Below are 11,855 nucleotides of genomic sequence, written 5' to 3'. Positions count from 1 at the left end.
GCAAAAAACTGCGAATGCTGGAAATCCAAAACAAAAACAAAAATACCTGGAAAAACTCAGCAGGTCTGGCAGCATCTGCGGAGAGGAGCACAGTTAATGTTTCGAGTCCGAATGACCCTTCAACAGAACTAAGTAAAGATAGAAAAGTGGTTAAATATGAGCTGGTTTAAGGGGGGGTGGGACAAGTAGAGCTGGATAAAGGGCCAGTGATAGGTGGAGATAACCAAAAGATGTCACAGACAAAAGGACAAAAGAGGTGTTGAAAGTGGTGATATTATCTAAGGAATGTGCTAATTAAGGGTAGAAAGCAGGACAAGCAAGGTACAGATAGCCCTAGTTGGGGTGGGGTGGGGTGAAGGAATCAAAAAAGGCTAAAAGGTAGAGATAAAACAATGGATGGAAATATATTTAAAAATAATGGAAATAGGTGGGAAAAGAAAAATTTATATAAATTATTGGAAAAAAAAAGAGGGAAATTGGAAAGGGGGTGGGGATGGAGGAGAGAGTTCATGATCTAAAATTGTTGAACTTAATATTCAGACCGGAAGGCTGTAAAGTGCCTAGTCGGAAGATGAGGTGCTGTTCCTCCAGTTTGCGTTGAGCTTCACTGGAACAATACAGCAAGCCAAGGACGGACATGTGGGCATGAGAGCATGGTCGAGTGTTGAAATGGCAAGCGACAGGGAAGTCTGGATAATGCTTGCGGACAGACTGAAGGTGTTCTGCAAAGCAGTCACCCAGTCTGCGTTTAACTTCTGTGGTGGGGAAACTTCAAGAAACAATAATTTGGGACAAAGTTAACAGTCACATGGACAAATGCGGGTTAATTACGGAAAGGATTTCTTAAGGGAAAATCATGTTTAACTAACTTGCTGGAGTTTTTTGAAGAGGCAACAGAGATTGTTGTTGAGGGCTGTTAATGTAGTGTATGTGGACTTCCAGAAGGCGTTTGATACAATGCTGCACAACAGACTTGTGAGCAAAGTTATAGCTCATGGAATAAGAGAGACAGTAGTAACATGGATACAGAATTGGAGGAGTGGCAGGAAACAGAGTGTAGTGGTTAATGGACGTTGCTTGGGCTGGAGGAAGATTTGTAGTGGAGTTCCCCAGGGTTCAGTGTTGGGACCCTTGCTTTTCCTGATATATACTAGTGACCTAGGCCCTTAGTGTACAGGCACAATTTCAAAGTTTGTGGATGATACAAAACTCAGAAGCATTGTGAACTGTGAGGAGGATAGTGTCCTTCAAAAGATTATAGACAAGTTGGTGGAAAGGGCTGACAGATGGCAGATGAAGTTCAATGCAGAGAAATGTGAAGTGATTCACTTTGGTAGAAAGTACGTGGAGAGACAGTATAAAATAGGGGGCTGCAGAAGCACCTGGGTGTATACGTGCATATAGGACAGGTTGACAGAGCGGTTAATAAAGCATACGGTGTCCTCGGCTTTATTAATAGGGGCATAGGGTACAAGAGTAAGGGGGTTATGCTGATTTTGTGTAAGTAACGAGTTCAGCCTCAGCTAGAGTATTGTGTCCAGTTCCGGGTGCCGCACTTTAGGAAGGGTATGAAGGCATTGGAGAGAGTGCAGAAAAAAATTAACAAGAATGGTTCCAGGGATGAGGAACTTGATAGATTGGAGAAGTTGGGACTGTTTTCCTTGGAGGAGAGACAGCTGAGAGGAGATTTGAAAGAGGTATTGAAATCATGAGGGGTCTGGACAGAGTAAGTAGGGAGAAACTGTTCCTACTCGTGAAAGGATCAAGAACAAGAGGGCACTGATTTAAAGTAATTAATAAAAGAAGCAATAGTGATATGAGGAAAAACGTTTTCACGCAGTGAGTGGTTAGGGTCCGGAATCCCCTGCCTGAGAGTGTGGTGGAGGCAGGTTCGATTGAAGCTTTGAAAAGGAAATTAGACTGTTATCTGAAAAGGAAGAATGTGCAGGGTTACAGGGAGAAGGCAGAAAAATGGAACTAGGTAAGTTGCTCATTGGGAGAGCCAGGGCAGACACGATGGACCAAATGGCCTTCCTGCTCCGCAACAATTCTGTGGTGACGTTAGGCGGTCGGACCACGTGACCAGTGTTTAGATCTGAGTGAAAATGGCGGCGCGAAGGGAGGCGGCAGCGCAACTAGAATAGGGAGCGAGAAAGAGAAAGGCAGGCTTTCGCGGCACCGAGGTTCGTCGTGAAGAGGAGCAGTTAAAAGTGGGTGAGTAAACCGGAACCTTTTGGAAACGGTGCATGGCTGATGTCTTGGGTTGGTTAGCCGGTGAGCCCCCGGGACGGAGCGGGACGGGCGGAGCTCCTGGGTCAGCGGCTCGCGTACCCTTTCCCCCTCGGCCGGTAAATTTTGAAACGCACCGTCGGCTCGTGCGGTTAACGGTTATTTTGCTGCTTTGGGGGCGCGAGAGCGGCCCATTGTGACATGACGTGAACGTGGCTCGGGCCGGGGCAGATAACCCGGATCAGCCGGGCTCTGGTCAGTGAACCTCCCAGATTGGATCCTTCCACCTGGCCAGGCAGCGGCAGCAGCAGCAGCAGGTGCAGGTGCAGCCGCAGCCCGACGATGTACCTGCCGAATTGTTGACATGTTTGGAATATGATTTGCACTGTTTTGCTCCTCCTTTGGTGTAATTACATCTTTGGAACAAGTGATTATAGGGCAGCCTATCCTTTTTTTTGTGAAGGAGTGTCATAAAACAAATTTAGTATAATCCATCCATCCTCCTTGAGAACAAACAAAACAAAAAAATCCCGCTGCTCCCTCCAACCGTGGTAAATAAAGGCAAATTTAATCGCGTGTGCCTTTGTGTCCGGCGGGCTGCGGAATCGATCCGGACTGTAGGCACTCCGCAGCTCTGATTGTGAAGCTGTCGTTTCTTATACAATCGAGGATATCGAGTGTAGAATGTAAATCAAGGACATTTTTTACCCGTGGGCAGGCTCGACTAAATTATCAACTACGATGGGTCTGTGTTTGGAAATATAACATCTGGTGTGTATTCTGTTTATTAATGGTGTCATCATGTTATATTTTTTACTAAACTAGTAATACAGTAGGATTTTTCATGGATGCAGGCCATTTGTACACAAAAGAACAATGAAGGCATTAATGCTTTTTTCATTCCTGGTTTGTCGATCGTTTAGGTGCATGGAGATTGGTGAATTCTTGAATGGTGGTAGTTTTGGAGGTGGGGTGAGGAAGGGAATCTAGTAAGAGAAAGATTAATGCTAAATAATTCCCCACTACTACCCTGGGTCCAGGGTGACGGACAGTCTATCCCTTGATGCAGAGCTCAGTACACACATAGGGAAAGCTGCTATCACCTTTGTTTAACTCATGAAATGTGCATGGGACAACACCAAGCTGACCCTTAGGACTTATAAAACCATCAGCTTGGTCCTGGATGGCTTCAGCAACCAGGAAAAAGAGCTCAATAATTTCCATCTTCGCTGGCAGAATAAAACCATAAATGCATCAGTTCTCTCAACGACAGAGCTCCCAAATGTGTTGGCACTAATTAAACAGAGGTGGCTTTGGTGGATTAGGCACATCTGTGGGATGGAAGACGGTTGAATACCCAAGGACCTTATATATTCTGAGGTAGCCAGGGTCAGACAACCAGTGGGGTGCAAAAGCTCCGCTTCAAGGATGGCTTGGAAGCATGACATGAGGACCTAAACATTGCCTATCACATCTGGGAATCACAAGCTGGCGAAAGAAGGAAATGGTGACACCTCCTGTGGGCTGGCATGCACCACCACCACAAGCAGTGACTGCTGCAACTTGGCAACAGGTGCCAACATGGAAAACAACCCATAATGTCACTTGGCAGCTTCGTGTGTGATGGCTGTGGCAGAACCTGCCTCTCAAAGATTGACCTTCATATCCATCAGTAAAACTGTACCAAATGAAGACACCCCACCCAAATGGATTGTTTGCTGCGTGTCATCATCTGTTATAGATGGAAGGATGCCAACACCCCCAGTGGGGTACAAATTGTAGTAAATGGCATCAGAATTGATGTTCCAATTGAACATGGGGAATTAAAAAAAACAGAAAATGCTAGACTACTCAGCAGGTCTGACGGCATCTGCTGAGTATTTCTAGCATTTCCTGTTTTTATTTCAGATTTTCTGTATCCAGAGTACTTTGCTCTTGTAATAGTGGGGAAGTAAAAGTGGTGTTTGGGAATTTCAGTATTATGCATTATGATCCCCAGCTGAGGTTACCTGTGGACAAGCCTGATCCCAGGATGGAACCCAGCTTGATAGATCCTAACTTTTATTTGTTTGTTTAGTTATGTGCAGAGGGGCTACTGAACAGGCACTGGAGTCAGCTAATGAACTTTTAACAAGAGCATAAAATATTTATTACACTATATTACAATACTCCTTCACCCATAACTATACCTTTACAGATATACACAGATTTGTAAGGATCACACAAGTTATAAAAGCTATCTTATGCTCTAATGTTCACAATAAGTACAGTCCATGTAAACCAATTGGTGACTTGTGGTCAGACACACCACACTCTGAAACCAAGTGACAGATGCGATGGATCTCTCCTTGACCACCCCCCCCCCCCCCCCGCTTCCACCCCACCCAGGATGCTTGTTACACAGTGAGCCAACCAGTCTCACTGAGTTCTGCCGAAGGGTCATGAAGACTCGAAACGTTGACTGATTTCTTCTCCACCGATGCTGCCAGACCTGCTGAGTTTTTCCAGGTAATTCTGTTTTTGTTTTGGATTTCCAGCATCCGCAGTAGCTTTTAGCTTTTTGTTTTTATCACTGAGCTCTGTCTTTCACATGAGGGTTTCCAATCTCCACTCCCCAAGAACTCGCTTTGGAATTTTCTCCCAAACTGATGCTTTCTTTCAGACACCTTCCACAAGGGTTCACCTCCAGGGTTTCAAACTTACCTTCCGATGTCCCTCCCCTTGGTCACCACAAGCATTCAGACTTTCTTCCACGCATTCTCTCTCACCGACTCAGCCGTCAACAGTACACCACTGTTTCACATGCCCACAGCAAAAGTTACAGATCTTCAGTTGTCTCTTTGGATCTTCTGGCCTCTCGCTTTAAATCTGCTTCCTTTAAGCTTGAAGCTTGGAGCCTTTCTCTCAGCTCCTTACTTTGACCTCCACTGAACAGGACCTTTCTCAGGTTCCTGTCCTTCCTTTGACTAGAAGGTGGTCTTGGGACTTTCTCCTGTTTCACTCCCCTGGATATTTAGGGGACTTTCTTCTTTAGCTTGGGATTTGCTATCCGTCCCTTCTGTTCCAGTCTGTCTCTGGCAGCTATTTCTAACCAACTTTAATGTGGAACGGGCTATCTGTCCCTTCTAGGTTGCTTCTGCTTGGCAGCTGTCTTCAAAAACCAACTGAATGCAAACAACTTCCAGATCAAACTGTTGTTTCTAGTTTCTTCTGTGTATATATCTGTGAGAGTGGCCTGCTGCTCTGGACCCCTGTTGCTAGGCAACAGCTCAGCTTTTCTCTCTTTGCTTAACTTCCCCAACAGTGGTAAACTCTCATTAGAAATGCAGGCATCTTTTAAAGTGAAACTAAAACTCAACTTGACCTTTTCTTAGCAGATACAGAAATATAAATCAAACTTAAACATGAAAGCTAAAACTCATTCCCATCACCCACAAATACAAATGTAATTTACTTAAACTGCCAGTACCAGTCACATCCCATGAAAGAATAAAAGAAATACTTTATTCACTTGTATTGCTTGCTTTTGTCCATTCCCATTCCTTTGTGCAGTACCTGGGGATGTTTCACTACACTAATTGCCCAGTTTAAATGCAAGTTATTCTGTACATTCTACAAGTTTAATGTATTTTGAAAGTTGACCTGTAAATTTTTAATGGCTAATGTTATCTTGTGAATGAATAATGCATTTGTGAAAAAAGGTCAAGCTATTCAATAATTTTTTAGATATGTTCTAAAGGTTGATGAGCTCTTCCGTTTGCCAAAAGTTCAGTTGCTGTCAAAGCAGAACAACAGAGTTTGGATACTTCAGGTAGCCTTAGCTTATTGGTAACATACTTTATACATAAACTCTCCTCACTCTAAGACTACCATATATACTCATGTAAAAGTCGAATTTCTGAGACTTTCTTTAGGCAAAAAGTTAAGGGGTTGACTTTTACATGAGTAAATATTTTCAAGGAGCTTATTTTCAACTACCGAGTCTCACGCCTCACACAGCCAGCAGAGAACCTTGCTGGATTTTCAATCCCTTTCAGACACTTGCAGTTTGCAAGAAAGTGGATTGGAGCAAGAGGGAAGCCTAAAAACGTAAATTTTTAATAATCCTTTTTCTTTACTTATGGCTCTCCTGAGAGTTCAGTGAGTTTAGTTCCATTTCTGGGAAAGTTTAATATGCTTGTGGCTCTCGCACTACACACTGACTTTGCAGTTTGTTTCATCTTACCTCCATCATTTCAATGAGAAATTAAACTTTTGCTAATGTTCACCAGTATCTCATTGGAAAAATGCACTCTTGTGATCTAGCATTGATGCAGAAAACTCCTGCTTAATACCCTGGTCTCTGCTGTGTTACTCTGAACACGGTGCAGCATTGAGCTGAGTTGAAGCGGTGTGTCCTTTGAAAGTCGGGATCAACTTTTACACAAGATCAACTATTACCCTAGTACATATAGTATATCAACCCTTTTTTAGCTCCTTCTGGTTTGCTTTACTCATTCTCATTCTCTTCCATTGTCTGGCATTGTCTGCTGTTTTTCTCTCTGAGATTTTTGTTACTTTGTTCCTGTTTCTTCCACCTCAGTGTTTCTACTTCTGTCATTTAACATTGGGGACTTGCTAAGATGGCCTTTCTCTGCATTTTTTCTATTATGGATGCTGTGACAGATATTTCAATGTCTTTGACTTAGTAACATTTAATCAGAGCAATTTAGTTAAGGCCTGAACCTCTAAAGATAGTGGAGTGTTGCACAAATGTCTTCTCTTCTGAGTTTCTTTTTTATTTGCATTGAAGTAGTCCTCCACTTATGCAAATGGACTTTCTAGGCAGGTGGTGATTCCAGCAATTGGGATGGTAATTGCTGGAGTCAGTCATCTTTTGCGGTTTATGGACCGAACTGCACCTGATTTCCAGCATATTACCAGCACTAGTGATTTTGGCATCTCTTTGGTAATTTATTGTTAGAATGTGGACATTGCTGGTGAAGCTAACATTTATTGCCCAATCATAGTTACCCTGTGAAAAGGGTGGTAAGCCGCCACCTTGAACTGGCTAGTGTTTTGATACAGTAGTGTTGCCTTCTAGGCCATTGCAGAAGGCATTTAAAATTCAACTATGTTGATTTGGGACTGGAGTTACATATAGACTATATCGAGTATGGAAAGCAGGCTTCCTTCCCTTTGGAGCATTAGCCGTGTCCGGCCCATCTCCCGCGCATCTGCCCTCACACCTTCCTCTCCCTCCCAGAAACATGATAGGGTCCCCCTTGTCCTCACTTAACAACCCACCAGCCTCCGCATTCAAAGGATCATCCTCCGCCATTTCTGCCAACTCCAGCATGATGCCACCACCAAACACATCTTCCCTTCACCCCCCCGGCGGCATTCCGCAGGGATCGTTCCCTCTGGGACACCCTGGTCCACTCCTCCATCGCCCCCTACACTTCAACCCCCTCCCATGGCACCTTCCCATGCAACCGCAGAAGGTGCAACACCTACCCCTTCACTTCCCCTCTCCTCACCGTCCAAGGGCCCAAACACTCCTTTCAAGTGAAGCAGCATTTCACTTGCACTTCCCTCAATTTAGTCTACTGCATTCGTTGCTCTCAATGCGGTTTCCTCTACATTGGAGAGACCAAACGCAGACTGGGTGACCGCTTTGCAGAACACCTTCGGTCTGTCCGCAAGCATTACCCAGACCTCCCTGTCGCTTGCCATTTCAACACACCACCCTGCTCTCATGCCCACATGTCCGTCCTTGGCCTGCTGTATTGTTCCAGTGAAGCTCACTGCAAACTGGAGGAAGAGCACCTCATCTTCCGACTAGGCACTTTACAGCCTTCCGGACTGAATAATGAGTTCAGCAATTTTAGATCATGAACTCTCTCCTCCATCCCCACATCCTTTCTGATCCCCCTCTTTTTTTCCAATAATTTATATAGATTTTTCTTTTCCCACCTATTTCCATTATTTTTTAATGTATTTCCATCCATTGTTTTATCTCTACTTTTTAGCCTTTTTTCGATTTCTTCACCCCATCCCACCCCACCCCCACTAGGGCTATCTGTACCTTGCTTGTCCTGCTTTCTACCCTTAATTAGCACATTCCTTAGATAATATCACCACTTTCAATACCTCTTTGTCCTTTTGTCTGTGACATCTTTTGGTTATCTCCACCTGTCACTGGCTCTACTTGTCCCGTCCCCCCCCAAACCAGCTTATATTTAACCTCTCTTCTATTTTTACTTAGTTTTGTTGAAGGGTCACTCGGACTCGAAACGTTAACAGTGTTCCTCTCCGCAGATGCTGCCCGACTTGCTGAGTTTTCCCAGGTATTTTTGTTTTTGTTTTGGATTTCCAGCATCCGCAGTTTTTTGCTTTTATCTTAACAAAGCAGTTGAGTTTTTTTGACAATCCCAATGGCTGCATAGGCATTTCTACTGAGTTTGTTTTTATAATTTCCAAATTTTTAGGACTGAATTCAAATTCCCATTTTAAAAAAAAAACCCACCGCTGCCATCACATGTTTCACTGAAACTTTTTGTGATTCTATTATCTCCAGGGCTTTCTCACCTGCTCTAACCAGAATTCAGAGACAGTAGTTGGCTGCAACCAAGCATTTGCATTGCTTCTCTGTACTTGCACTCTAATTTGCAAAGGCTGTACTTTGAAGTTGGAACAGTTCTGATTGTGTTTAAATGTAATTGTCCACTTAGTGTTGTCCAGTTACTGTTAGGGTCTTCATATTTTGGTGTAGTGTGGATAGTGCAGAGGTCCTCATTGAAGAATTCAATTTATTACATTAGGACCTCTAGTTTCAGCATTTATAAACTTCTGGACCCAAAGGCTGCTTTACAAATGGCTCAAAAATGTTTCTTTGTTGTTTGGAGTGGCCCACCGAGGAATAAATTGTAAATCCCTCAGACCAAGATTTGAACTGCTTAGAGAAGCTGCCTTTGCCCAAACTCCCAATATGAACATGGGTTGAAGGACCTTCCGGGGCTTTCTTGCCTTCATGCTGCGTGATGCATCTTGTTGCTTTATGTAGTACAGGGAGCACTGGTAACTGAATATTTTGAGCTGTCAGTTCTTTTGGCTTATGAGGTTTCTTTGTTTTATCTTATTATCATTTCTTGGTGAGAGTTCTGTGTTGGTCCATTTCATTTGTGAATTTATTGTTTTCACCACATTGCTATCAGATATCTTAATTGCTGTTGCCCTGTGATTTAAAACTAACCAGTGACTCAGCTTGGATAGAATGCAGACTTGTTAAGGTAGTCAAAAATTGAGTGGTGTAGGTTTTGAGGTTTTAAAATTTGATCCTGGGTGTGTGTTTGGTTAGTTGACTTCAGCATCTTTTGATTGAGAAAGGAAAGTTCTCCTATTAGGTTCCTTTGCTGGAAACTCTTTCGAGTTACCAACAGTCACAGATTGCAACTTCTTTCGAGTACAATCACAGTTCTTGGTTTTTTTTTTCCAGGAGTGGGACACGAACCCACAACCCTCTGATTCAAAGGGTGCTATGAACTGAGCCACAGCTGACACCTCTAAAACAGTGACAGCTTGGCCCCTGGGTGGCCTCGAACCACCAACCTTTCGGTTAACAGCCGAACTCGCTAACCGATTGCGCCCAAAGTGCACATGCATTAATAATAGCCTGATGACAGTTGATAGGTCACATGATAAGTGACCAATTTGGGATAAGTGCTGGAGGGTGATCGGTGATGTTGAGGGGAGAAATTGGAAGAGAAAGATAAATGGAAAATAAATGTTTAATCTTTTTAAATCCGCATAATTTGGGGTGAGAGTGACTTAATGGGTCTGATGTAATGAAAGAATGCTTATAAACAGATGAGAGAGTTTAAATGAATCATTAAACAAGTGTTTCGTAATAAAGCGATCCATGCAAATTTGGATTAAGTATCCAGAAATAAATGGTGTATCATCCTGTCTTCTATTGTCATTTGTGGAAGCTTTATCGTTAAAAGTCATGCTCTTAAATCTGTTTAACTTGATAAAACTTTTGTGTATGTTGCTAACAGGTAAGTCGGAAAATGGCCCAGTATGGCAAGTATAAAATGTTATTTTTATAGTAATTATGGATTACAGTAGTTTATTTCTTGCCTTTTTTATGCTGAGGTAAGACCGAAATGCCTCAGTTTCCTGTGCTTAAATCACTTAAAAGGCATGGGGGAAATGGGTGATGGGGAGGGCTGAATGTAAAGACATGATTCTAACCAACGTGTGTGTGCCATTTACAGTTGGGGTTGCATTCAGGAATAGGAATTCTGACCTGTTTTCCCCTCCCTTAGTTAATTGCAGCACTGCTACAGCTAAAGCTTGGGGACTATCGTAGAGCTTGCTGTTCTGTGTGGATCAGTAACCAACTAAGCTGACAGCACAGTTAATATTCCAACTTCAAATGTGAAATCTTCAGTGTAGATCTTGTCGAGTTTTACTTGGAGCTGGTGTACTTGGTCACTGCCTTTGTTTTCTCCAACACGGCATGCTTGGCCAGTTCCCCGGCCAGCAGCAGGCGCACGGTGGCCTGGATCTCCTGGGAGCTGGTGCTTGTAATGGGCCAGACGGGAAGCCTTGCCCATGAGGCGCTTGAAGGTATCGTTCACATACGAGTTCATGATACTTGTGGCCCTGGAGGAGATGCCGGTGTTGGGGTGAACCTGCTTCTTCATTTTGTAGATGTAGACAGAGTAACTCTCCTTCCTGGCTCTTTACCATTTCTTGCCGCACTTCAGCGGGTCCCTCTTAGTGATTTTCTTAGTGCCCTTCTTGCCAGCTCCTGCTTTCTTGTGCTTTGCCATGATGACTTTGCCCTTCAGAATACAACATTTTACCAGCTACTGTGGTGGGATTTGAACCCATGTTCTCAGAGCATTAGGTAGGTCTTTTGGATTAAAATGTCAGTGACATACCACTACGCAACCCCCCCCCGGACTACCGATGGGCACATGGGCTGTGACCTATTCCATTTCCGACCTGGGCCAATTCTTTACACGACCTGGTGATCCCGGATTCCTCTAGGGACACCATATCAATGCCCAGCTTAGTGAGGACTGAGGACACCTGATTGGCATAGTCCGCAGCAGCCCAGAACTCCTGGCCTCAAGCAATCCGATAGCCTCAGCCTCCCTGTAGCTGGATTACAGGCGCGTGCCACCCGGCTAGACAGTACTTCCAATTGTGCAGCATGCATTCAGTACTGCATTGGAGTATCGCTTCAAGTACTGGAGTGGGACTTGAACCTAGGGCATTATGACTCAGAAGTGAGGGTGCATCCCGCTGATCCATGCTGACATCTTCAGTGTAATTTGTCTCAAATCTTTGTTTGCTAGAACGGTTTTTAAATTAAATACTTTAATCACCAAAAATCTATATTTAGATTTGAATCAGCTGTATTTCAGCAGACTTTTACTTCTGTTTTTGTCTATGTTGTCATCTCCATGTTTTGTAAACTAGAAATGATGCAGTTTGAAATTTTGTTTAGTGTATAGCTGCAATTCAGTACAAATTTAGAGAAGGTTGGACAGAATGTCTGAACAGGATAGGTCTCTACCTTTTAATGACGTTTTGTTTTTAAAAATTGATTTTTCAATAATTGCTCTATTAAT

The 11,855-nt window shown here is 43.5% G+C and overlaps 1 protein-coding gene across 4 annotated transcripts in view; it reads left to right on the top strand.

Annotated features, from left to right (window-relative positions):
• The first annotated feature begins 2,077 nt into the window (after positions 1-2,077).
• LOC144680554 (kinase D-interacting substrate of 220 kDa-like) overlaps positions 2,078-11,855 on the top strand; it is a 184,260-nt gene continuing 174,482 nt past the window's right edge. For 3 of the 4 annotated variants that reach the window (XM_078541658.1, XM_078541655.1, XM_078541659.1), the window contains exon 1: positions 2,078-2,214. The gene's annotated coding sequence lies outside the window, so the exon portion shown is untranslated. The remainder of the gene's footprint in view (positions 2,215-11,855) is intronic. The other variant, XM_078541657.1, reaches the window with a different exon arrangement.

The sequence above is a fragment of the Cetorhinus maximus genome, chromosome 5 (assembly GCF_964194155.1).
Source record: "Cetorhinus maximus chromosome 5, sCetMax3.hap1.1, whole genome shotgun sequence".
In the NCBI taxonomy this organism is placed as follows: domain Eukaryota; kingdom Metazoa; phylum Chordata; class Chondrichthyes; order Lamniformes; family Cetorhinidae; genus Cetorhinus; species Cetorhinus maximus.
The sequence above is the reverse complement of the archived record's forward strand: the minus strand, read 5'-3'. Positions and strand labels throughout refer to the sequence as shown.